At 38.8% G+C, this 26435-nt stretch overlaps 1 protein-coding gene across 4 annotated transcripts in view; it reads left to right on the plus strand.

Annotated features, from left to right (window-relative positions):
• Positions 1 to 26435, plus strand: part of AKAP6 (A-kinase anchoring protein 6) — a 567738-nt gene that overhangs the window by 523540 nt on the left and 17763 nt on the right. For all 4 annotated transcript variants that reach the window (XR_012073484.1, XR_012073483.1, XR_012073482.1 and 1 more), the window contains 2 exons: positions 288 to 408; positions 19615 to 19775. The gene's annotated coding sequence lies outside the window, so the exon portion shown is untranslated. The remainder of the gene's footprint in view (positions 1 to 287; positions 409 to 19614; positions 19776 to 26435) is intronic.

Genomic DNA, 26435 nt, shown 5'->3' on the forward strand with positions numbered 1-26435 from the left:
GCAGCCATTGGTTGTGTCAGACACCATTACATTTGCATATCTACTTTCCACATGATCTTTCAAAGCTTCCTATTGCTCTGAGAAGAAAGACCAACAACCTTAACAAGGCATGCAAGGCACTACGTGGTATAACCCCAAGATTTTTCTCCAGCCTCACCCCCTCTAACTCCAAGGCAGGAGTTCTAAATCTTGGCTATGCGTTAGAATTACCTGGGGAACTTAAAATATATATATACCATAGGCCAATCTCATCCCAGAATGCTTATATCTTAATCTGTGTAACCCAGCATCTCCCGTGACCCACGCCAGCTCCCTGAACTCCCTTCATGGACAGATCCCCTCATATCCTGGGACAGAAGAAGCACTGGGGGCGCCGGAAGTGGCAACAGCTGCAGCAGCCAAAGAGAGGTAAGAGAAAGTGGGCAGTGGCGGGGTCCAGGAAGAGCTGGTGCCCGTGGCTGAATTGGAAGAGGCCACAGCACCCGGTACGGAGGCCCAGGGAGGCCCTGGATCTGGTGGGGCCCCGAGGGTGACGCTGATCGTGCAGCTCCAGCAGTTACCACTAGGGGGCAATGAAGAAGAAGGAGGCCATCCCAGAGCCATTAATAATGAGTACTGCGTGTGAGACACGCCACCCGACCCTTTCCACTCCTCTTGCTCTCCAGCCCTCAGTTCATGAGACCGGAGCTGGGCAGGGACATAGAGGAGCCGTTAAGAACCCCCTCCCCACATGCTTCCTGACCCTTGACGGCCAAGGGCATATATGTTGGTACAAAAAATGTTCAAGAGATCTGTCAACTCCCCCCATTCATACACTGCAGGTGCCCCGTCCCCTGGGCAGGGGATTCAGGCTCCATTACTCCCCTAGGGGCTCTTATGGTCAGCCCCACCCTGGGGGCCATTTCCCCATTGTCCACCTCCCAGCTCAAGGAAGGGTGAGGGGGAAGGGCTGTCAGTTATATTAAGGTGATGGTGGCAGTGGTTGTTTCAAACAAAATGGAGAAGCATAAATAAAGGATTTATCTGAGGGGAAAAAAAAAAACAACAGAAAAAGAAATCTTGGCGTGTCACTGAATGAAGAAACAAATAACTTCCAAAGCCTTACAAACTACAATATTTGTACTTAGGTGCAAAAGTCATCTCTAGAAGCACCAAAAACATGTCAAAACAAAATTAAAGTATCCTCTCCAGGAAGTAGATAGAAACAGATTCTGGATTCTATAACACCGTGTTTTGATCGTTTATTTACTCAAAAAAAAACAAAAACAAAAAACAACTGAGTTCAGATGCACTGTGGGTTTTCAGTGACGTCTTGCTTAATTTGAAGGATTTCTTTTAGAATTTCATAGACTTGTCCCAAAAAATTCTCTATAAAAAAACTATAGAATTTTATTCCCATAACTTTTTTCTTCTTTCTTTAAAATGTGTTGGCATTAAAGGACTATAATTTATCATTTAAACTCTAAGTATGAAAAATATTTAGTTCTATTTCTCAAAGTTTAAGAGGCTGCTTAGATGATAAAATTATGACTTATAGGTTGAGTCATTATTTAGTTCTTAGGGTGCTTTTTCATCATTAGCCATATAATTGCCTTCATATGTGACTTCCTTAATTGTAATGTCTATGTTTGTTATATTAGAACATGTAAGATACTAATTTGGATTCTTTCAAAGATTGTGTCTGGGTGTCTCTGCTCTACACTTTGCAGATACAAGTATATATGTCACTATTTTACACTGAAGTATAAGTAATATTTACCAAGTCCTCAAGCAGCTGTTTCTAATGTTCCGCTCTGTGAGTTGTGTTGATTAGTGGCACGTGGTGTGGCATCACACAGCGTTCAGAAGGGAGGCAGTCAGAGGCTCTCACTGAGCTCACGAACACTTGCCTCAATCTCGGATGCTCCGGATAACATTTCTTAAACTATTATGACGGCTTTCCCCTCCTCGGTTAACCATTGAAATGGCTGACCTGTTTGCATTTTATAGAGGACATTTAAAGCAGCGTTTATGAAGCAAATATTATTGAGTATCTTATCGTATGCCTGACACTGCATGGAGCTCTGGAAAACAAAGGTAAATACATTAATTGTTTTCAGGGAAAAAAAAAGTTATTTGCATCACTTAACCTTGGGGATTTTTGTTGTCGAGGAATTTCTCTTTACCTCCATGGCACCTTTTTAGTAGAAGATAATATTTATTGGCCACATATCAAGTGCTAGGTATTTCATAAATGTTAACAAATTCAATTCTTTGCCTCAAAGCAAGCCTCTGGGGTAAGAGTTATTTGACTTCATTTTGCAGACGGGAAAAGAGAGGCTCAGAAGGGTTGAATCACTTGCGTGTGAGTGAGTGGCAGAATGCCACAATGCTATCTGGGTAAGAGTCTCTGGAAACTAAGAACTCAGTAGGAACAGCAGAAGGTGGGTCCACATCTCTCCAGCTGAAGGATTGCTCATGAGAAGATCAAAGCAAAATGTCACTAAAAATATTAGGGGGAGGGAGATTGTAACAGCCGTGCAAGGGGAGAAATAGATGCTTTTGCAAATGGCAGAGGGGTAAGCCTGAAAATGAGACCACCCTTCCCAGGTGCTCCACATTAGTGAATTGCTCTCCACGCTCCCCTGTGAGCCTCTGAGCTTTAACACGAGCAGTTCTTTTGTATTACAAGCACGGCACCCATTTTTCTAACACTCGTGCAGAGTCACTTAACAATGAAATGGTGCAAATATTTGTCTCCAGGTGCTAGGCACACTGTATTTCAATCTAAGAGCCGAGAGTAGTAGCTTATGAGCCACCTCTAATGGTACCGAGCATCTTTCCTCAATCTATATTCACATCAGTTCCATTTTCAAATGAGTCAAATGGGAAGCTGAAGTTAGCCAGTCAGAGCTTAACACCTCTGATTTATGGTCAGAAGTATCTTAATAGGATCATTCATTTTCCTTCGCTCGTTCAGAACATCTGATGTTACAAGTTTCTAGAAATGTTCGTGTATCCTCTGGTTCTGCAAAAATATAATCTTTATCTCCAAAAGTGACCTTCAAATGAGCAGGAAATGAAAGCCGGCCGTTCTTTCTCAGTCACCTTGCTTTGCTTTATTGATGTGTCATAATGGAAATCTTGAGAGCCAGAAATCTCAGAATTATTATGATATTTTAATCTTTTTAGGTTAAGTGTAAATGTGAAGGTGTAGGGCAAAAAGCATTAGTTTAGGCCTGGCTTTATGAAGTATCTCTTTCTTGCCCTTTTTCTCCTTGTTCAGTCTCTTTAGAGAGGATGTCTCTTCTGCAAATCTGCGATGTCTGGGCTTTCGTGAACTTGATCTTCTACTTCTTATACTTTCATAAGTGACTTGATTTATGAAACTGGTGGGAACAACTCCGAGCATCCGACCCGTATGCCCCTTCCCTGTGCTGTCCCCTCCCTTTTCCCTTCTTCCTCACCTGAGCCACTCAGCACTGGTTCCTTTGTTTCTACTACATACTTTAAAAATATCTGCAAATAATCTTCACTGCAGTCTGGTTCCTAGTCTCTGTTCTCATGGAAAACATGTCTCTTTAAGCCCATGCTTTGTTTAGTGTGAGGCTGCGCATGTTAGGACACAGAGAGTTAGTTCTGTGCCCAGAGCATTCCAACTCTCTAAGTAGCACAGGCTTGTCAAAGATCTTGCTCAAAAGCTAAAATCTTGCTGTTATTCTACTTCATGAGCATGAGCTCCCGATGCCAAACCATCAGAATACGTCTTTTTACAACACATATCCCTAGAACTGATACTCTAAAATATTCTTCTGTTGGGATGAACCATTAACAATGGGTCAGTTGCTTACCTGGGGCAATCATTTATTCTCCAGAAGCAGAAAATATTGCTGGTTATTTGATTCTAAATGCATCTCTAGGGCAATTAAAAAAAATCAGGATGAATTAGTGAATTTACAGAGCTGCCCTTGTCAATAGAAAAGTAACCCTCCTAATATCATGATTTCTGTTTTAGCCTCAAAATCATCCCAGAATAATTGGTTTTAACTGTGTGCTGAACTCGTCTGAGACTACCAGATATATATTTCTAATGTATCTCATACTTTGAACATACTTTAGAGAAAAAACTGTGTTGACTTTATATTAATTGCTAAATTAATAAAGTCTCATTGTAAATAATCAAATACAAATAATGTACAAAATGGAAAGTAATAGCTGCCTCTTAGCAAGCTGTCTCCATAGATAGACACTTTAGAGGTTAATTTGTGCCCTTCCAGTCTTTTACAGAAAAGTAGATGTAGAGATATGATAGTCAAAATATTTGATAAGTATATTTAGTAAATACGCAGCGGTATATTTCTATCCTAATGTTTGTAATGTCCTCAGCTTTGTAGTTTCCATCCTTTCTCTGAAGGCTGTAGACTGTGGCTTTAACACCAGAAGGCCTGTCTTGAAATTGGGGAGCTGACATCTTGGCTCTACGATTGGCCCACACTGAATGGATTGAACATCTGACACATTACATTTTAAGGTCTCAAGGAGATATTTTATGACCCGATTTAACAGACCACATACTCTTTCCTTTAGCGAGGCCATAAAATTCCAAGATTATGGGAGCAGGTCTTGTGCTCAAGTATTCAATTCTCTCTTTTAAGCTTGATTTTTCTTTTATTAAGATCTGTCAATGGTACTTTGGTTAAGTTCCCTCCTGTGGCCAAAGATTCCTTTCCTACATATTTGTTTTTATAATCGTATGGTTTTTAGGAAGATGGACTTCCCATCTAAGAGACTGTAATAAGAAGCATTCCTCTGTTGCTGAAAATATCTGGCTGAGTTAATGAGATTGTAAACATAAACCTATGAGGCCAAAATATTTGTGATAGCTCAAAAAGAACCGTAAAGCCAATGGGAAGTTTCTGCAGAGAAGAAAGTACCTCTTCTAACTATAATAAACTGAAAAGAAGAGTCTGGTTCAGTCTTTTATTGACAAACAATGGAAGAAGTTCGGGGAGATAGGACCCCCTCATAGCTTACTTACTGTGGTATAAAAAAGTCAAGTCCAAGCAGAAGAGGTAAACCTTGGATTTTTTTCTTCAGGTAAATTTTACCAACTGAAAGATGAGTCATGAATGAAAGTATGTAGTTTTAACTTCTACTTGAAGCCCTTTTGTGTTAGATGTTTTGTCCCACAAAGTAGGATTTCAAATTCTTTGTTCCTCTGAGCATACAGTTGTCCCTTCCAGCCCGCTCTGTCATTCCCTTTCTGTAGTTAGAAACCTTCGGTGAAAAATAGCCAGGCTACAGCTTTTTTTTTTCCAATTGTCTCTTTTCCATTTAATTTCTGTGACTATCATCTTACGGCATCAGAATCTGTCGCTTGCTTGCCTTCCCACTGGAATCAGTCCGGTTTCCCACTTTCCCATAAATAGGGACATAACAGGAATCCGGTCTAGTTTCGCTTTCTCTTTTCTTCTCTCTTCAGGATCAGAGTCAATAGTCAGCAGTTTGCACTAACATAAATCTTGTTACTGTTTATACCAACTCACCCTTTCTAATGCTATTAGAACCCCGGAAGACGGAGACCCCAGAGATTTGCTCGTCTTAAAGCTCTAAAACTGCACCACTTTTATGACAACAGTAAAGCCTTGAGCTGTCACTTCACCCCTATGACTGTTCGTCACCGTGATTACTGGCATCTCTTTCGTGTTCATTCCCTCCTGCTCCCATGCCCTGCTTGATTGTTTGGAAAAGAGTATTTGGAAAAAATCAGATAAAGGACTAGTGAGGAGCAATTCTTAGTTGAGCTGTACACACCTCTGCAGCTGCCAAGACAGAACTTGTGTTCCATTTGCTGTATATACATACATCTTCCTGAGAACTCAGCCCATCACTCTGGGGGGTTTTAAGGGAGCTCTGAGAACAAGAGGGATAAAGACAAGCGTGGCCTTCTTCACGCTAATGAGGAACCGGCTGCATCCAGCCATGGCCCTGCACGGGTCACGGGGCAGTTTGACCCAGCAGAGCTAAGTTCAAGGCTGAACATCACGGCTTCCAGGCTGCCAGGTTCAGGCAAGATATTAGCTTCTTCGGCATTTGGTTTCCTCACTGGACACATCACATCTGCCTCACAGAGCTGTGTGAGGAGCAAATGAAGTGATGTGTTGGACAGGTATTGTAAACTTGTGATCACACTATAAATGTCCAAGCTTACGAACGTGTTCATCAAAAGAATGGGAAAGAAAGGTTTGGATATGCAAAAGAACTAGAACTCACCTGCTCTGGCCTTTAAAAGTTACAGGCAAATGGCCCATCAGTTTTTGAACTTAGAGTGGTAACTCTACAAAACTGGAACTCAAAAAAAATTTTTTTTTTAGTGTTCACAGTGTGATAGGATAAGGTATTGTTATGCTCATTTTACAAATGAGGACAGTGGTACAGAAAAATTATGTCACTTGCCCCAGGGCCCTTATTACTTGGAATCAAAAGCTTTCCAATTTTGACAGCCTAGATATTTGTCTCCCAGGCTCCAGAGGAAGGAGAGGATTTATGTGGGAAGTTCATCCTGAGAAAGGTTACATGTTCTCTAATGTATGTTCACTTTGCATTAACGCTTTGCTGCATCCCAGAATCGTATTAACTGTATCTTAAATTTTATTCTGTGTTTCCCTGTTCAAATAAATCTGTTTTTAAAAATCTCCTTGTAAAAATGCATTGAGAAGCAGGGTTAATAAATAGAGAAAACTGGGCAAATAAACTTCCAAAGTGCCTACATCAGCCGTACATCTTCTCAGCGAAAGCTCACTTTTTCCATTTTCTTTTTTTTCTCTACATACTTTATACATTCAAAACCCAGGTTTTATAGATTTATTTGAACAGTGTGGGATGGCAAAGGTAGTATTAGAACTGATTCTTTCCACTGAGTCTTGGAGGACTGGAGAGTTAAAATCTACTGTCTTCTTACCCAAAAGGGTTTTTTTTTAATGTTCACATTAAAAAATTCTCTTAGAGCAATGCTTTGGCTCATTTTCTGACAATCTCATGTATGGACAACATAAGAATGTGCTGGATGAATGAGATGAATAATCTGTAGAGTAGATATGTCTGGGAGTTTCTAGGCATTTTGGTCTCTGAACCTTTTGAGAAAATTACTTAGCCTAACTTTAGTTTCTCAACTAATATGGTAAACAGTTGACCTCAGGAGAATAATCCCAGAAGCTCACAATTTACAAATGGGTTAGAATTTAGAGTTAGTATGTAAGTCAACTCTTTGAAATTTACTCTTTTCTTGGTGGTACATTTAGAAATACAATGGGGTTCCCCAACAAGTCTGCAGAAACTTCACACTTGGTGAATCAGGAACTCTAATGTTAGTCTGGTAGCAGCAATCACTGACTTCTCACACACTTCTCTGTCCTGGCGGCATCAGAATTGCAGGCAACAGATTCAGAGGATGAGGACTCCTTAAAGGGGCTGATGGCTGGATATTTATTTCTGGGGTCTAGCGACTTCTCTCTTAGTATGTTTGTCAAAGTATTCCTCTACATAAGTTGCTTCCCGTAAATGACAGGGGAACAAAGGGATGTTGCCCTTAGGAACTATGGATTTGGGCTGTGCTTCCTCCAATAACTTTTCCTGCATGTAGACTTCTTAAGTCTGGTATTTCTTATCTGTGGCATCACTGCTGGGATGTCTTACCCCATGCACACAGGGCATCCGTGTGCAAGTGAACGTGTTGGAAGACTTATCTGCACAAAACCTGTCTTGGTGATTTAGTCCCTCAGAAGTAGTTCTTTTTTCCAAAACAGAAATAATGTCTTAGGACTTTAAAATGGCCATTAGGAAGCTGTTTGTAAGCTATACAATCAAACAGGCATCAAATTTGAGTTGGGAAATAAACTTTAATCTTTCATTTTGTATAGAAAAAGTATACTATTGAGGGACTCCTGGAAACTTCTTTGTATTTAGAGGGTAAACATCTTCACAATTTAACTTGGATGTTGTAAAGATTTACTTTCAGCAGATTGTTCCTAAAAGGGGACAAATTAAAATTTACTGGTCTCCAAATGGATATGTAAAGTTAAATGCTGATTTCATGTAACGTTTTAGTGAAAAATTAAAACGTGAAGGACTAGCCCAAGATTCTGAGTGAAAATAAAGCCTTATATTCAACCCCAATACCTTCTCTTGATCAAAGACCATGGATATGATACCCTAAACTAAAAAGGACATTGATTCTTATGGCAGTAATAGCAAGATGAAAGAATCCTAATATTAGGTGGTCATCCTCTGCTAGTCTTGAAATATATGTCACCACATCTGTGTTATCTTCCCTTTTACCCTGCCAGCGTGGGCAAGCTGGGGACTTCTCAGTCTCTGGGATGACTTCCGAGTTGGGGGAGGGGAGGGCACATGGCCACATACGAAGTGGTCTTATCCCAACATTCAGATCTTTGTGTTTCGGAGTATTAACCAGATTACAGGTCGTAATCTGTGAAAGCTCCCCTGCGAGTGCCCTGCTTGACTTCTTTCCAGATGAAATCTCTTCAAACAAATCCCGGATCACGAAGATACTCTGTTTTTGTCTGGAGCCAAAGAGAAAAAAAAAAAAATTGCATATGGAAAGACAAGTACCCGCCAAGGGTAAAGAGCTGGATTGATGAGGTTCTGCGTTTATCACCTCTGGGAAAAAAAATTGTTCCTGTAAAAGAAGCCAATTGCAACATTTAGGATGAAGTAATTCATCTAGTGATTCTTCTTCCATTTGAACTTTTCATTTCTTTGTGCTTTTTTATGGATGCCCAGTTTGAATATGTCTAGATAAGGACATGACTTATTTATTGGCACTAAGAGCTTTTTATAAATTTAATGTAATTTATGGATTTATAATAATCCCTCTAATAGTTCTTTACATGAGTTACCACTTTTTTTAAAAGCCAAATTTCATTTGCTTTATGACAGCAAATGAGTGAAAGAGAAAATTAGGGTTTAAATAAAAAGTTATCCCACTTGGCAGTCCAAAGCCATCCTTTTGCTCATAAAATGCTACTGATGGGGACACCCTATTATTTTTAAGGGGTTCATGAAATGGCCAGAATTCAGTTGTTCTCTCAGCGTGCAGACAGGATATTTATGGGAAAGCACTCTCAAAAAAAAAAAAAAAGCATCTCATTGGGAAGGTCTAGGGTAAAGCAGTTGTAATCAAGCTTGCTTGCTAAATGCCCTCAATTTTTCAGAAACAATTTCCCCTGTCTTTTACAAAGCTTTTCTCCTCCCAGAGGACAACTTTCTAATTCAATGGATGTTTACTAGCATCCTTCAGTTTTTCATTTGTAAGCTGTTTAGAACTTGTTTCTTGGGCAGATAACCTGGTGACATCTTTAAAATAATTCCAAGGAGACTAGCCCGTAACGAAAGGTCATTGGTCTCTAGACCAATGTCCTCTAGACTAGGAAGTGTCCTCTCCCTTCCAAGTACATCTCTTAGCTGCACAGTACAGACACCCACACTGGGGTGCCTCTCTTTGGGCAAACTCTCACCTATTAACAGCCCTTCCTGCCCCCTACCTCCTATGTCGCTGTGTTGTATCAGTAAGCTAATTCAAAAGCTCTCACTCCTCCCTTAGTCACCTGTAGGTAGAGCTCTGAGCCTCCTCTGGCTTCAGTCCCTTGTGGCACTGAAGCCAGCAAGCATCATAAATACAGGCGAGTGAGGAAGCTGCCACTCTAGAATGAGAGATTCCCTCTCCTCTCCCTTAGCCCCCCAGGTCCTCCCTGTGCTGGGATCTGCCTGCATCTCCATGCTATGGACGGTTTCCCGCAGACTTCAGGCCATTACTCCCTGCGACTATTCTTTGGGTTCTACTTACCCTATTCTGATACAGTCTGTTCACACTCCATGTAAATTTCACTTTTTTAGTAACAGTCTTATTGAGGCCTAGTTCACGTACAGTACCGTTCACTCATTTGTGGTGAGCTATATACCATCATACGACCTCCACCAAGATACAGAACAATTCCATCACCCTCAAAAATTCTCTCGTGCCTCTTTGTCAGAGAGGCCTTCTGATGCCCAGCCCTAAGCAACGTCTGACTGCTTTATCTTACTGTAGTTTTGTCTCTGCTAGAATTTCATATAGGAACTACACAGTATGCACTCTGTTGTGTTTGAATTATTTCAACTTAGCCTAATGTTTCTTAGATTGATTAATATAGTTAAATATATTAATATTCCTTTCCACTTTTTTTCACTGAACATATACCACAGTGTGTTTATTGACCATTTCAGAGATTCATATTGATTTCGCTTCACATCTTCCACCTCCTCTGAAACTGATTTGGAAGTGAATTTCTTGACTTTCAAGTTATCTGCTTCAAATTAACTTAACAAATTAAACATATATGCATTAAATTAAACATATATACGTTTAAATGTAATAGAAAAGATCCAGAGAAGCAGAGGGACCCATATGGTCCTCACAAACAAAGAATATTTTGTCGTACCAATTGTCTCTGGGAAATGAGGAATTATTCAAATGTGGGGAATTGATGCCATATTGGAAAGGTGGAAAGTTCATTCAACAACTGAAAGAACAAAAACACTGAATAGTCATGTTTCTGCTGTGGTTTACCCTGATTCCTGCACCTCTTGAAAGTAAAGTTACTTAATTTTCCCCTCCTTTCTTATCTGCTTCTTCTAACAGTCACTTACATTACAGGTCAAATGTGACAAGGACCTTTTACAGTTATTTAAACATGTTAAGTCCCATGACAGTTCTTTCACATGTGCCCTTAAGTATTTGCTATTTTTCTATCTACATCAATGCTGGCATTTAAAAATCTGATGATCAGTTATTTGAAAAGAATTGCCATTTGACTGAACTCACAAGTCAATTTGATAAAAACAGGTTGATCTGAGTTGATATAATCAAAAGTTATGACTTCAGTTGTGTTTTTCAAAATTTAATGTGCATAAAATCACCAGAAGTAACTGGAAAAACATGAGGTTCCTAAGCCTCACCTTTCTAGATTCTGATTAAGAAGATTGGGGTACAGTTTAAGAATCTGTGTTTTCTAAACATTCCAGGTGATTCTGAAGCCAGTGATATGTAGATTTCATTCGACAAGTGCTGAATGCAAAAGATGGGTATAAAAGGCTGGTCAAGCTGGGTATTGGCAAACTACATATATTAGTAGGAACTCAGAGTTGCAAGTGGCAGGAACCTAAATCAAACTGGCTTAACCAAAGCAGATATGTATTGACACATATAATAGGGAAGTATGGGAGGAAAACTGGTTTCCGTAAAGATCTGACCTCTGCTGGCTTTCAAAGGATGCCATTAGGATTTGATTTCTCTCTTCATCTTTTGGATTTATTTTCCTCTATGTTGCTTCCTTTAGGAAGACCCTTTGTAAGAGTTGGCAAGATTGCCATCAATAGTTCAACGCTTATGTGCCATCTCAGTAACTCCATTGGAAGGACCAAAGTCCTATGACTGAGTCTCACTGGAAAGTTTTATCACATTCCCATTCCAGAAACATTCAGAATGTTCTAAATGACCAGGCCAGAGGCAGGTGCCCCCTCACGCTCCCAAGGGAGTGGGTGAGTGTGCGTGTGCATATGTGTGTAAGCGTACGTTTGTTCATTTGTGTGTGAGGAGATGGAGAGCGTGGGTCGGTTCCAATTAAGCCCCATGAATTGATCATAGGGTAGGGGGTGATTCCCTTCTTCCCCAACAACAAAAAAAAAAAACAATGTATCAGTTACAGAGAGCAGCCCAAATCTGCTGTTTCACATTTCACATCAATAGATAGCCAGTAAAATACTGTATTTTCTTCTAACTAGCCATATGTATGGATAATCCTAGATTTCAATAGATTTCAAACTCCTAATGACCTTGCACTAAAACTAACTTGTTTTATGTGGGGCTTGGTAAGCCCATGTTAATAGATGCTTAACAAATACATTTTCATGTCTAATATCAGCAGTGCCGTAACCAATTAGCTTTGGGAGAGCTTAGCTATTCAAGACTGTTTCTGTGGATGAGAGTTTGTTGGATGGTTACGATTACTTTTTTTTGAAATGTGCTTTGAAAGCCATGAGGTAAACTGCCATCACTAACTATGGAGTGACAAATTATATTCAAGGGAAAAACAAGTTTGCTAAAACAATCTCATCATTGAGCGGTGAGAGGTAAAGCAGGAGAAATTAAAAAACAAATAGAAATCATTGAAGAAACATGGATAAAAAAGATGAGCTCTAAAAGCCGTGTATAGGAATTAAGCCATAGCGACTATGCGGGTGAGAGGGCTCTGATGTGGAAACAGGTGGGCAGGCGAGGGGAGAGGTGTGGTAGAACCCAGTCATCAAAACCTGGCTCTGCATCAGAAAGACCAGCCATCGAATGGCTGTGGGCAAGACACCTCCAGACGTAAAGCAGCCTCACCAGTGACATTACATGTGGAATAATTTCATACAGGGTCATCTGTGAAGAAACTGAAGGCTAGGATGAACAGCACCCGAAAGAAAAAAACCAAAACAGAGCAGTGACATAAAAGACGGGCAGGAAATGGGGAGCCCATGACCCGAGAGTTCTCTTTTGATCTCAGTTTCCTATGATTCCAAAACAAATGTGTCTCCTTTGTGGATTCTTTCTAAGCAATAACAGTCCCAGGTTCAGCTGAATGTCAAGCATGTCGGCCCCTCTTCCAGGCCTGCCTTCTGATACGGGTCTGGTGAGTCTTCACCGCCTATGACTCAGCAGGTTCAGGAAGTAACAACAGATGTCCTTTCTCTGTTTGTTACAACTCAGAACCAGTGCCTCTTACAGCCTAGAATTTTAAACCCAAATGTCTGAGGATGAGAAACGTCAGCTCAGAGTAGGCAAAATATTTTATGATTTATTGGTTCAAATTTCAAAGTTTCAAGAAGCATGGCAAAGTTTGGTGGTAATATTACAAAAAAATTTTCTCCAGGAATCTAGCAGTCTATCAGAATTATGTGTGTATAATTTTTGAAAATTACATAGTTATATACACATATATTTTAAACTTTCCCTGATGGACACTGCATGGTATTATTGTGTACATAAATAGTTTGCTTCTTGATTTTTCTCTTAGATGAATTGACCGTGTATCCTACTTAGAGAAAAATAAGTTCAGTGAAGCGATAGTAAATTAGACACCAAGAAAAAGACAAAAGACATGAATGTGAATTGAAGGGAATTTAAGGGCTGGATATGGGATGACATCAGCATATTGGCAAGAAATAGAGAAACACAGCAAGGCTAGACTGTCTGATGTTCTGTACAGGGTGGGACAAATGAAGACAAAGGCAAATGCAGAGCTACAGCAATAAGTACAACTGTCGAAAACGTGCCCTTTGTGGATATTAGCGTATTTATTTTCTAGCATAGAGGAAATTATTTAACGTATAGGATTCATACCTCACCTCCCTTTTTTTCTTTGTGTGCTTTCATCTGTATCAACCCTGCTCTAGCTCTGATCTGCCACCCATTCCAAGAGGATCCTTTTGATATTTGTGTTCTGTAATAAACCCCTCCTGCATGTTTCCTCTGCTTTCCTCTTCACCTGACCGAAACTTGACTTTTCCTTGACTGTGAAACCTTCCTTATTGCTCACTTAATGGCTCCTACTTACAGATAAGAGTCCCAGGTTAATCCCAGAAGGCAGGTCTGAAACAAGGGCTTGCATTCAGTGAGTGTATTTTCAGAAGCAATCCCAGGAAACAGGTGGGGAGCCGAGAGGAGTGGACCCAGGAAGGAGGGAAAGCCAGCCCAAAGATGTGTTATCAGACTGGGAACTGCTGTGGACAACAGGAGGCCAGTCCATCTGGGATGATTCGCGGAGCCTTCTAGAAATCTCAGAATAATTTGTCTGACAGAGGGAAGAGGGGAGCATGTATCTACCAGCTACGTGTCAGACAGTTTCTGTCTCAGTCGGTGTGGACCCCTCCATCTTAGACTGCACGTACGTGAGGGCCAAACCTGATTGTCAGGCCCTGGGGTGGAAGGTAAGAGCTGAGCGGTGTGCTTGAGCTGAGGTGCTGTCGGTCACACGTGTGTGCCGCTGGCGGCTGCAGTGATTCCTGAAGTAAGCAGTGGCCAAAGGGGACATAGAAAGAGACACATGAAGTTTTCTGCACAAGTGGCAACCAATTCCTTCATCACTGCTGTGTCTAGTCCATTATCCTCCTAACTTTACCTAGTCAGCCATCCCCTCCTGGAATCCATGGCATCTCTCAAAGCCTCTCCCTCCATCATCTCAGCTTCCATCCACCGGCATGCCCTCCCAACCTCCTCCCATTATCCTCTACAACCTGTGACTTGTCACCAGTTTCCTTTCCTTCAGTACAGTTGGCAATGACCCTGTAATCTCCCGGCCTCACACCTCCTCACCTTCAGGCATCACTCAAGTCCAGCTGGCCTCCGGCACAGCCATATCTATGGCCGCACTATCACCCAGGCCTTCTGCATTGTACACCTTGAATACAGGCATTTTAAAAAATACAAAACCTATTTCCTTCCTTATTCCTTCTGCTCTTCTCTTAGTTCTCACTGTGCCCTAAATGCTTCCTGACTTCCCAGCCCATATCCAAGCAATTCTGGTTTTATCTGCTTCCCTACCCAGGCTGGTCTTCCTGCAGTGCACAGTCACAGCAGTAACATGTGAGATAGCACCTGGAGATCCTGTGCTGCTTTCACCTACTGTCTGCTTCCTCTTCTGTATTCTTGTTTCTTTTTTCTCCCCTGTGCTACACAGTAGGTCCTTGTGGTTTATCATTTTATATAGATTAGTGTGTATATGTTAATCCCAAATTCCTAATTTATCCCTCCCCATGCCCCTTTCTCCTTTGGTAACCGTTTTCTCTGTTTGTGAGTCTATTTCTGTTTTGTAAATAAGTTCATTTGTATTATTTTTTTAGATTCCTCATGTAAGTGATATTTGTCCTTCTCTGTCTGATTTACTTCACTTAGTATGATCATCTCTATGTCCATCCATGTTGCTGCAAATGATGTTATTTCATTCTTTCTTATGACTATGTAGTGTTCCACTGTGTATATGTACCACATCTTCTTTATCTAGTCATCTGTTGACAGACATTTAGGTGGTTTCCATGTCCTGGCTCTTGTAAATAGAGCTGCTATGAACACTGGGGTCCATGAATCTTTTTGAATTAGAGCTTCCTTTGGATATATGCCCAGGAGTGCGATTGCTGGGTCATATGGTAGGTCTATTTTTAGTTTTTTAAGGAACCTCCATACTGTTCTGCATGTGTCTGTACCAATTTACATTCCCACCAACAGTGTAGGTAAGTTCGTTTTTCTCCACACCCTCTCCTGCATTTATTACTTGTAGATTTTTTTCTAATGGCCATTCTGACTGGTGTGAGGTGATGTCTCATAGTTTTGATTTACATTACTCTAATAATTAGCAACATTGAGCATCTTTTCATGTCCCTGTTGGCCATCTGTATGTGTTCTTTGGAGAAATGTCTATTTAGGTTTTCTGCCCATTTTTTGATTAGGTTGTTTTTGTTTTGTTTTGATATTAAACTATATGAGCTGTTTGGGTATTTTAGAAATTAATCCCTTGCCGATCACATTGTTTGCAAATATTTTCTCCCAGTCTGTAGGTTGTCTTTTGGTTTTGTTTATGGTTTCCTTTGCTGTGCGAAAGCTTTTTTAGTTTAATTAGGTCCCATTTGTTTATTTTTCTTTTATTTCCATCACTCTAGGGGATGAATCAAAAAAAATATTGCTGCGATTTAGGTCAAAGACTGTTCTGCCTATGTGTTCCTCTAGGGTTTTCTATATGTAGTATCATGTAATCTACAAACAGTGATAATTTTACTCCTTCTTTTCCAATTTGGATTCCTTTTATTTATTTTCCTTCTCTGATTGCTATGGCTAGGACTTCGAAAACTATGTTGAAAAAAAGTGGCAAGAGTGGGCATCCATGTCTTTTTCCTGATCTTAGAGGAAATGCTTTCAACTTTTCACCATTGAGTATGATGTTAGCTATGGGTTTGTCATATATGGCCTCTATTATGTTGAAGTATGTTCCCTCTATGCCCACTTTCTGAAGAATTTTTTTAATCATAAATGGATGTTGAATTTTATCAAAAGCTTTTTCTGCATCTATTGGGATGACCATATGGTTTTTATTCATTAATTTGGTGTGTCACAATGATTGATTTGCAGATATTGAAAAATCTTTGCACCCCTGGGATAAATCCCACTTGATCATGGTGTATGATCCTTTTAATGTATTGTTGGAGTCAGTTTGCTAGTATTTTGTTGAGGATTTTTGCTTCTATGTTCATCAGTGATATTGGCCTGTAATTTTCTTTTTTGTGTGTGTAATATCTTTGGTTTTGGTATCAGGGTGATGGTGGCCTCATAGAATGAGTTCAGAGGTGTTCCTTTCTCTGCAATTTTTGGAAATAGTTTCAGAAAACTAGGTGTTAACCCTTCTCTAAATGTTTGGTAAAATTAACCTGTGAAGCCATCCAGTCCTGGACTTTCGTTCATCGGAAATTTTAAAATTGCTGATTCAGTTTCAGTACTAATAATTGATCTGTTCATATTTTCTCTATCTTGCTAGTTCAGTATCTTTCTAAGAAGTTGTCCATTTCTTCTAGGTTGTCAATTTTATCAGCATATAGTTACTCATAGTAATGTCCTACGATCCTTTGTATTTCTATGGCGTCACTTGTAACTTCTCCTTTTTCATTTCTGATTTTATTGATTTAGGCCCTCTCCCTTTTTTTCTTGATGAATCTCACTAAAGGTTTGTCAATTTTGTTATCTTTTCAAAGAACCAACTTTAGTTTCATTGATCTTTTCTATTTTTCTTTCTTTTGTTTTGTCTTTATCTTGTTTATTTCTGCTCTGATCTTTATGATTTCTTTCTTTCTACTAACTGGGTTTTGTTTGTTCTTCTTTGTCTAGTTGCTTTGGGTGTAAGCTTAGGTTGTTTACGTATTAGGTTACTTGTAATTATTATACTTACTATTATAATTATACTTACATAATATGTAATTTATTATATATTATAATTATACTTACTATATTTTTATTTTACTTATTATTATACTTATTACTATTATTATTATTAGGTTATTAGGTTGCTACCTTACTATTATTGTGTTACTGTCAATTTCTCCTTTTATTCTGTTAACATTTGCCTTATATATTGATGTGCTCCTGTGTTGGGTGCATATGTTTTTATAATTGTTATATCTTCTTGGATTGATCCTTTGATCATTATGTAGTGTCCTTCTTTGTCTCTTATAACAGTCTTTATTTTAAAATCTATTTTGTCTGATACAAGTATTGATACTCAGGCTTTTTGTAAATTTCCATTTTCATGGAAACCCTGTTGTTTGGATTCCTTTTTTCTTTCTTGTGTGTATATCTATTATAGATTTTTGTTTTGTGATTACCATAGGTTTTGATATAGCAGTCTATATATATATACGTGCTTGTTTTAAGTTGCTGATATCTTAATTTCAAATGCATTTTAGATACCCTGCATTTATCTTTTCCTTTTTTCATGATTGCTCTTTTTGATATTATATTTAACATCTAATTGTTTAGCTTGTCCGTTAACTGCTTGTTGTGGACACAGATGATTTGACTACTTTTTGTCTAATGAATCTCCCATCTAGCTTTGTATGTGGATGATTTCCTTTATTGTATGCTTGTCTTTACCAGTGAGCTTTACCACTTCATAATTTTATTATTTCTAATTGTGGCTTATTCCTTTCTGTATGCTTGTTTCATATCAAAGATTGCTGGAGAAAATTCACAAGGCCATGATACCAGACTCAGCTACAAATTCATACTACTTCATCTCTGCTGAAATAGCAATCTTATTCTATTTATGTATTTTTCTATTTTTGAATCCATAGACTACTGCACTGCTTATGAGCCTTTTCCCCATTCCCCATGCTTCCATCCCTAATCTCATGTACTTATTCTCACTAGAAGCCTTTGCTTCCTACTTCACTGAAAAAAATTAATGAATAAATAAAGACATTGCAAGATAAGTCCCTTCAACTTGTCTTATTTCCACCTCCAAATTGTACCCTAACCCAACCTCCCTCTTTGTTTTGGTCTCTGAGGAAAAACTAGCCCACTTCCCTGTGGGGCTAATTCTACCCTATAAGGGTATGATATCAAAAGAAATGCAACAGCTCACTCAGCTATTTCTGCCAGCACACCAACAGCACAAAGTCCTCAAATTTAAATAGCATTTCTCTTTAATTTGTCACCATCCTGCTACACTAACCCATGACCAACTGCAATGCATTCATCTTTTGATACAAATTGTATTTCTTTTCTTTTGCCTCTTAGAGGAGTCCTCTTCACATCCCACCTGGATCAGATCACTAGTCTCCTGGCCAGTCTTCAAGATGCTGTCACACTCATTACCTCAATTGTCCCTTTCATCAGTACCTAAAAGAGTGCACAAGGCTTCAATCTTGGGTAGTGTACAGGTCCTCTATAATCAAGCTTCTCACATCCCCACACATGCCTCAAATTTTTCCCTAATGTAGGAGGAGTATGTTTCTTAGCACATGTAAGAGGAATCTGTTACTTAGAGTATCATTCCCCCTTTTTTAGGACCATCCACATTCTACTCATTTTCTACAGATTACATTGATGCGTGTTAATCTTACCTCTCTCCAAATGCCTATTGTATATGTAGCCTACAGTATATTTGGTTATACATTGTTTTAATCATTTTAAACTATTTTTTTCTGTTTAGGACTTGTCTTTAACAAGAGAGCATGCTCCTTATGAGCAGGGACTTTATCTTATTCACCTATTGTCCTGACAGCGGTGGCCACCGATTAAGTGCTTACTGCAAATATCCGTTGACTTCATTTCAGTGAGTCAGAGCTTTTCGTTTGAAAAAGGAACCTACACATGTGCACTTGAATCTCAAATAGTATAAACTAGCTCTCCAACGTTCATAAGTGGAATGAATTGGCATAATTAGGATCATCTTATTTTTCTCCGAATGTTGGTTGTGAATGACCTAGCTTCATGGCAATACTGAACCATGGGAACCATCCCTAAATTTACGTTTCCTACTAAACACAGTGCCTAAGTGTTGACCCAAAACTATGTGGATGATGAAATATAAATACAGTTTGTGTCTACACATCATAAACAATTATATTAAAATATGAAAATATAAGATCTGGAAACATAAAGGTTTGACTGTTCTTTTAAATGTTTTTATAGAGATATTGACAGCAGTAATTTTGAAATTTAAATATTTGTTTGGAATTTGTATAAATCAGAGCTTAAACATAAGAACTTAATTCACAAGTTTTATGTTTGTGGATGTTAAGTCATTAGAATTAAAAAATAATTTAAGCAAACAACACTGCACATCTCTGTTCTTTTAAAAAGAAATTTGACAAACTTTGATCTACCCTAACTTGCAGCGCCATGCAAAATTTCTCTCTGCAAAATCCGTGTCAGTCTATGCTCCAACATCACTGCCTTCCTTCATAGGAAGGTCAACATCTCTTAAGGCAACCCACTACATTTGGAGACAGATGTCATTTTTTTCAGAATTTCGTCACCACTTTATTTTACAGGCATTACACAGTTCTGATACCTGGTGGCCGGGCATGTGCGTTACGGCAGGCCGTGTGTGACAGTGAGAAGTGGTGGGGACTGCAGTGACTGGAAGGTGCTACCCTGCTCCAGCTGAATGGGGCCAGATCTTCCTGTAACTCAAGAGATGCTGAAAATCAAGGTATTTATATGAAATCTTGTGGCTTTTTAACACAAGGAACTAATTCAAAATGTTAGATAAAATACTCTGGAGGAGGGTGGTAAGTAAAACAACAGGGCTAAACCTGGCTTGAAGCCCTTTAGTTTTGTTTTTTTTTTAACTTCTAAGTACTGTCTTACATTTTCACCTCTGGAAAAAAAAATGTGTTAAATTTATACCCTCTTACTTAAAAAAGGAAGAAAAAAAGTCAGATATTTAAGAACAACAATTGTTCTCCATACTTACCCCAGTCTTTTTAAAATTCCTTGAGTCTTTAGAACTCAAAATACATTTAGGTTCAAAAATCAATGACATGTATCTGTATTGAGAGAGTCATGATTTAGAGGGTTCCTTAATGCAAAATATCGATTTCTATTATGATTGTTTTGCTTAGTTTGGGTCTACTGTTAAATTTTCATTTGGAAACCAGGCCTAGTATTCTCTTGGCCTCCCTACTTTATGTCATAAGCAAATTAGATAAGCGTAGTTTTGATGACCTCATTTAGAGCATTGATTAAAACTGAGTTGAGCTTTCTTGGACCAAGATGACTGTCTTACGATAGGTCACTAGTCTCACTGCCCTGTCCCCCAACCAGCTGGCAGACATCACTCAATGATCTTTAAATCTCTGGGAATAAATAATAACCCTTTTTAAGACATTAAGATTGAGTTTATCAAATATTCTATTAAAATTTAAAAATACATAGTATATATTATTTTCCTATTTGCCAGTTCAAATTCCGCTGAAAAAGGAGCCTAATCAGTGTTGCACAACTTGAGGACGTGGTGAAAGGGCTTCATTCATATTGCCTTTTGCTCAAAAGGAAACCCTAAGCATGACTCATAGAACACAGTGTGGCTGGTGCCCCCTGGAGTTGTGCACTCACCATAGCCCTCAATGAGGTGAATTTGGTAATAATACCCTTGAGACATCTAGGCATATGTGCTAGCTCCTGGTGATCCTGTTCGTGGGCCAGGCTTTTAAAAATAACAAAAACAAGTCTTAAAAAAAACTGATTAATAATTTGCTGGCTTCAGACACACTTCAGTATACTTTCCTCCGATACATATTTTGGTAACATTTGAATTTGTACAAGAAATTATAATTTGCTTATATAGTCAATTTTTAATCTTAGTAAACACTGGGTAACCCCAGAGAAGATCTAAATATCTCTGGCATTTCGTATATATTACTGACTTACACTTAAAAAGCATGTCTATTGCAGTCATGATGATCGGTTTGCACAGGGATGGATGAATCCTTTTGTAAAGGGCCAGGTAGCAAATATTTTAGGCATCGCAGGGCACATGTGGACTTTGTCACATACTCTTTTCCTCTTTTCTAGTAGTTACAAATGTTTTAATAACTGGTAATTTAATCAACAGTGAGTGTTGCCTCACTGTTTTACTGTGGCCTTTTCTCTGTATTTTTGGTGCTATGTGCATACACTGCCCTAAGCACTTTCAGTTCGTTAGTAGTTTTTAGATCCTCACAATAACCCAGGGAAATAGGTCGCCTGTTGTCTCTGTGGCTTAGGTTGGGAAATCAAATCATAGCGGGGTTAAATAACTTGCCCAAGTTTTCATGCCGATGTTTCTCTTACAAAGAAGTTCTTAAAATTGTATCCTACATACATTAAAGGGTGGACATTAGCACAAAATGGATACAGGGCATTGCGATTTATTTCTATATAAGGTAAAGTGGCCTCAGCCTTTTCCATTTTTTTTCTTTATACCACAGTGTGCAACTGCAGATGTGTATGTTTCCACTAGATTGTGGAATGATAAACTGATATGAAAATATTTTAAATAGCATGCCAAAAATGTCTTCCCTGTGCACAAAATGGACAAAGTCCAAGTGTTAGTCTAAATTTCATATTATCTACCAATCTTCCCAGACGAATCTGAAAGATGTTACTGTTTAAGTCACGTAGTTCTTCTGAATAATCTTTTCTTTGTAAACAGTTGGCAATCCAAACTCTGGATTTTTCCATTTAATGTTCAAAGGAAGCTCATTTTTAAGATTGTTTTTAATCAGCATATCTGTCACCTTCCTTTTTCATCCTGATTTTGCCATTACCCTCCGGTGCTGGTGGTTATGGGACTTGCAGCTTTAAGCTGCTATTCATTTTCTTCTTTAATGCTGCAGTTTTCTATTCACCAAGACTTCCCTTCCCTCCATGTTTTCTCTAAAACTGAAAATTAGTGATCGGTTTTCTAAAAGCTATAATTTTTACATTAACCTTGTTTCTTCTTTTAATTGGACAATGGTAGGGGGCTGGTGATGGCTGTTATTTATTTGGAGAATCCTGCTTCAGTGAAGCTGTTCTGAAGTAAAGGCTTGAAATGAAAATACTCCCCAAGGCCTGTGACAGAGTAAATAAAAAGAAAGGAAGAGGGAGAAGGCGAAGTATGACAGGGAGCAGGTACAGCACTGAAATTGCTATCAGTTCAGGAAGTAGAAGCCAGTCAGAAACACATAATCAACGGATTTCTTCAAGTTTAAGTATAAAGCCATGTCCTGGCCCATACAGATCCAAGTTGCTAAAAATTCCCACCGCACCTGCCCACCAGCCCAGTGGCCACCGAGCAGGCAGACAGCTAAATAAACACAGTGTTTCCTTCAACATGTGTGTGTGATACACATTCAAGAGGAAAGTCTATAGCGAAGATAAAGTGATCATGTTCAAACTCATTTAGGCAAACAAGTACTCAGATTTCTTCTTATCTTTTGCTGGTTTACCTCTCAGTGGGCTACTCTGAGGCTACCTCTGTCACCATTCATTGTACATTCTTCTTTTTTATTACTATAATTTTTTAAGTTGAAGTATAGTTGATTTACAAAGTTTCAGGTGCATAGCAAAGTGATTCGGTTATACACATATATATTCTTCAGATTCTTTTACTTTATAGCTTAGTACATGATATTGAATATAATTCCCTGTGCTATACAGTAGGTCCTAGTTTATCTATTTCATATAAAGTAGTTTGTATCCCTTTATCCCAGATACCTAATTTATCCCTTCCTCCTTTTCCCCTTTGGTAACCATAAATTTGTTTTCTATGTCTGTGAGTCTGTTTCTGTTTTCAAATAAGTTCTTTTGTATCACTTTTTAAGATTCCAAATATAAGTGCTATAATAGATATTTATCTTTCTCTGTCTGATTTACTTCACTTAGAATGATGATCTCTAGGTCCATCCATGTTGCTGCAAATGACAGTATTTCATTCATTTTTATAACTGAGTAACTCAGTAATATAACTGAGTAATAGCCGAGTATCTATATCTCACAGCTTCTTTATCCAGTCATCTGTGGACAGATATTTAGGTTGCTTCCGTGTCTTGGCTATTGTAAACAGTGCTGCTATGAACATTGGGGTGAATGTATCTTTTTGAATTAGAATTTTCATCTTTTGTGTATATATATGCCCAGGAGTGGGATTGCTGGATCATCTTGAATGCATTGTGGTTAAATTGTTTATCACCCAAAAGAAACTTAAAATGGTACTTTGGAGGAGGGTTCCCTCACCTAGAGAGAGTTTGTAAATATAAAGCAGTATTGGGAAATAAATCATATGGGATTTCAAACCCAAATTCTTTTTAATTTTAATTTTGAGAAAGAAAATGGACTAGCAAATTAGAAGAATTAGGTACCATTATAGTCAATCCACAAATTTGAATTTACTTAGCATAATTTAAGCATTCTTTCAAGAGTAACAAACAATAATTCCAATCTTAGTTCTCTAATTTTCCACAAACTACAGTTGAAAAAACATGCTAAATATCTATGCAAATGTTAATTAAAAACTTGAATTTGTTTTATATCATCACAAATATCCAGTATCTGAGGGTGTCACAAATTTTTCAAAGTTTTTTTTTCCATAGCTCCCATGGCTTTAAATCTGTTACACTGAAAAATTATCTAGTTTTTAGTATTAGTTTTCTTGTCTCAGTGCTTTAATTAATAAAACTGTGTGTTATTTTTAGCATGGTAATCTAATCAATAGGACATACTTTTACCAGATTACAACAATTAGAAAGCATCATTTACAGAAGAATCAACATTAATTTTCTATAATACGTCATGATGAAAATAGAACACTGTGTACCAGGAGATCAGACCATGAGATGTTTTTATATGGTGTTTTCAAATCAACTCTTTTATAAAAATGATTTACTAGCCATTTCATTCAAGAAGCTAGTTGATTAAGGTTTTTATATTTTTGTGTTCAGGAACAAATATTCCATGTCCCTTTTTTCAGTAAGTCCCATGTGCAGGGCGCTGCACAGAGTGTTTTCACGTAGTTAACTGGAAATGCCAAATGGAGCTGGGCACTGTTTCCACTGGGAAACACTGCTGGTCACAACCAGTGAGGAGAAACCCGGATGCTCTCCCGCATTGCAACAGACATTTATCGTAGAGAAAGGAGTGACCTAATCAGAAAGATATAGAGAGAGGTAGATGGATTTTTAGAAGGTCAGTAAATACATAGGTATATCTAGAAAGAAATATTTACATATAGAGGATGCTAACAATTGTTAGGTACTGGGAAGCGTTTTAGAACTTTTACTGAAGTATAATGTATATGCAAAAATTGTAAGCATAGAACGCCTACAATTTTTACAAACTATACTTGTATAATCAGCACCCAGATCAAGGAACAGAGTATTTGCAGCATTCCTGAAACTACTCATCTTCCACCTGGAGGGTAACCCCTTCCTGTCAGGTAACAGCACAGAGTAGTTTTGCTCGTTTTGGAACTCTGTATAAATTGAAACATTCTGTATGTGCTATTTTGTATCTGACTTTTGCTTAGCTTTTTGTTGGTGAGATCTAGCCACGTTGTATGCAGTTGTAGTTCTTTCATTCTCATTCTGTCTTGCATAAGCCTTGATTTATCTGTCTGTTCTGTTGAAGGGTTTGGGGGAAACTCCTAGTTTGGGGTTATGCTTTGGAAAAATCTGTGTTTCTCCTCCTGTATCTTTCTCTTTTTCTTTCACTTCTGACGTGTCTGGTCGCCAAATGTGTGGGATTTTTTCCCACACCAAGGAATTCTCTATGACACCAGCAGGGTATCCTACAATTTAGCTCAATTCTAACACTATCTACTTGGAGATAGCATAAGATCCCACAGGTTAAGGGCTCTGTCCCATAAGGCTGCTCTCCAATCCAAATGCCAATCACAAGGTCTAAGTCCCTAGGTTACCCAACTTTTGTCCACCGTGGCTACAAATGAGAGGTTCCCATCACTTCCTTCCCCTGGGATTTGATCATTTGTTAGAATAGCTCATAGAACTCAGGGAACCACTCACCAGTTTATGAAAGAATATGATTCAGGATACAGATAAACAGCCAAATGAAATGATACTATAGGTCTAGGAAGGTCCCAAGCACAGAAGCTCCTGTTCCCATGGAGTAGGGATATGTCCCCCTCCACATTAGTGGACATGTTCACCCATCTGAAAGCTCTCCAAAACCTGTACTATTGGGATTTTTATGGAGGCTTCACCACATAGTCATGATCAATCATTAATCCCATCCATTTCCAGTCCCTCTCCCCTCTCTAGAGAAATGGGGGGCAGGGTTGAAAATTTCAAGCTTCTAATCATGGCTTGGTCTTCCTGGTGACAAGCTCCCATCCAGAAGTCATCAAGGAGCCCACCCAGAGTGGCGTCATTAAAACATAAGATACTCCCAGTGCTCTTACTACTTAGGAAATTACAGGGGTTTTAGGAGCTCTTGCCAGGAACCAGGGGCAAAGACCAATAAATACATTTTCTATTATCTCATGGGTTCATATGAATAGTATTGCATGAACATGCTTGTGTATGACTTTTAGTTAGTAGAAGATGTGTTTCCGCTGGGTACTTCCTTAAGGAGGAACTGCTGGGTCACAGGGTGTGCTGATCATGAGGTATTGGACAGTGCTAGGTTTCCAACACGGCTGGCCGATCTGCAGCCCCACTGGCGGCAGTTGAGAGCTGTTCCATACAGATGCCTTTTTTTTTTTTTTTTGGTTTCTTACTTACATTGTAGCCACTCTGGCAAACATATAGTAGCTCAGGCTGTTTTAATTTGCATTTTCCTAATGGCCACTGTGAGAAATGTAAAACTACATTGCCACAATAATCAAATCCTCATAACAGTTTGTACTGATGAGGAAATGGCTTCAGCAGATTTGTGATTTACTCAGATTCACTCAGGTTGTATGTGGTAAACCAGGATTGAAACACTAGGTTTTGCTCATTAGAGAGGCACATAACAATAGACCTCCAGAGTCAGAAGAGAATTTTGAGATTATCCCACCCAAAAATGTTTCACATGAAGTCAAGGTCCAGAGAGTTGGATGTGTTAATTACTTCAGAGATTCAATTATACTTCGGGGGGTTTTGCCTGGTGGGATATGCTGGCCTAGAGGTCTGGATTCAATTCTAGGTTGGAGACAAGTCATGTACCTTCTCTGGGCATCTATTCTTTAATGAGAACTCTTTGGGCTCAGAAATGTTCTCTTGTGTGTTTATAGTCACCCAGAAGACAATTAGGATAAAAACAGTAGCTTTCTGTGGTTCATGGCTGGCACAGGACTGGAGTGGTCCTCGGTGGCCTGTCCTCCCTCTGTGCCAAGATTGCTGGTCTTCCG

The sequence above is a fragment of the Vicugna pacos genome, chromosome 6 (genome assembly GCF_048564905.1).
Source record: "Vicugna pacos chromosome 6, VicPac4, whole genome shotgun sequence".
Classification (NCBI taxonomy): Eukaryota; Metazoa; Chordata; class Mammalia; order Artiodactyla; family Camelidae; genus Vicugna; species Vicugna pacos.